Source organism: Pteropus vampyrus, unplaced genomic scaffold, assembly GCF_000151845.1.
Source record: "Pteropus vampyrus isolate Shadow unplaced genomic scaffold, Pvam_2.0 Scaffold4, whole genome shotgun sequence".
Classification (NCBI taxonomy): domain Eukaryota; kingdom Metazoa; phylum Chordata; class Mammalia; order Chiroptera; family Pteropodidae; genus Pteropus; species Pteropus vampyrus.
Window position 1 is genome coordinate 20,460,335 of NW_011888785.1, and position 1,743 is coordinate 20,462,077.

A 1,743-nucleotide genomic window follows, 5' to 3' on the forward strand; every position below is an offset into this window, starting at 1 on the left:
TATAAACTATAAAACCACAGCAATTTCTCTTGATCTGTAAAATGGGGATTTCACCTGCTTTTTCTATCTCAAAAGATGGTTAAAAATCAAATAATGCATTGGAAAGCACTTTTGTAAATAATTATTTTAGGCTATAATTTGGACTGCAAAAGTTATCCATCCTTGCATAACAAATTATTCCCAAATTTAGTGGTTTAAAACAATAGTTGTCTCATAGTAAGGCATACCTCATTTTATTGTGCTTATTTTTATTGTGCATCACAGATGTTCCTTTTTAAAAAAAAATACAAATTGAAGGCAAGACCCTCCACCAGCAAAAAGATTAAGACTGTCTTTATTGCAGTACTTGCTTTTTTGCAGTGGTCTGGAACCAAACCGTAATAACTCCAAGATATGCCTGTATCTTAGGTCAGAGATCCATCTGCACATGGCTTAGTTAAATCTTCTGCTTCAGGGTCTCTCACAGGTTGCAGTCAAGGTGGCTATTGTGGCTATAATCACCTCAAGGTTTAACTCGGGGAGGATCTGCTTCCAAGCTCACTCATGTTGTTGGCAAGATTTGGTTTCTTGTGGGTTGTGGGATTGAGGGCCTCAGTTTCTCTCACCGTTGGCTGGAGAGTGCCTTCAGTTCCTTGGCACATGGGCCTCTCTAATGTGGCATCTTGCTCCATTAGAGTTTGTAAGCAAGAAGGCAATAGAAAGAATAGAGAAATATGGATGTCATTTGTAACCTAACTGTGGGAATGACATCCCATCACTTTTGACTTACTATACTAATCAGGAGCAAGTTACTAGAATCTCACGCTCAAGGGCAGGTGTCAACTTGATGGTGTAATATCCAAAGGTGAGAGTCATCTTGAAAGCTGCTGCCCACACAGACCATCCTTTATTTCCCAAACAGCCTGAGCTTGGCTCTCTAAGTTATTGTCTAAGGAATTTTCTTTCTGCAAAAGTTCCTTCAGATCCAGCTCAAACTTCAAGGTCCAACTCAAAAGATCAAAAAAGAAATCATGATCTCTTTTTTTATGTGAATTTCCTTGAATTTTTCAGTTTAATAGGATCTTCCCAGCATCCAAGTTTCCAAAGCATTTGGCACATATCTCCTGCTTGTCTCACATACCATCTCTTGCTCTTTTTTTTTTATGCAAGGCAACCCCTGGTTGACCTCACAGACTGCAAGGACCTTGTCAGATTACAATCCCTAATTTTTTATTTTTTATGCCTACAACATCTGGTCTTCCTAGGCGGTCTCTCATCCAAGTACTAACCAGGCCCGACTCTGCTTAGCTTCCGAGATCAGACAGGATTGGGCTTGTTCAGGGTAGCATGGCTGTAGACTTGCTTTTTGTAATGTTAGTCAGAGTTTTCAGATTTATTCATTTATAAGGGCCCTAAAGACAGGAATTGGGTATTACACCTCTTTGTATTCTCCCATGGGTCAGAGGACATTAAAGACTACTAAATGAGCAATGTATACATATTTACTGAATCGAATTAGGTTTTTTATTCAAAGGTTAAAATTGGCTATATTTTGATCTTTCTACTAAAGGGCTTACTTGAAGCCACCAAGAATCAATAATATCATTTCTAAGAGTCTCATTTAAGGGATTCCTGGCAGTTTCTTGTTTTTCAAAGGACATCTGTGGGTTGCTCTTCTAATAGCTTGATTCATTGAGAACATAAACCTGCAGAAAATAATGGAACCATTTGACCTCAACAGTAAGGTCCCAGATTTTCTAGTAC

General features: G+C 38.6%; 1 pseudogene; it reads right to left on the reverse strand.

The window, feature by feature from the left end:
- Nucleotides 1-1,219: 1,219 nt before the first annotated feature.
- LOC111743110 lies at nt 1,220-1,338 on the reverse strand (annotated as a pseudogene).
- Nucleotides 1,339-1,743: the final 405 nt, after the last annotated feature.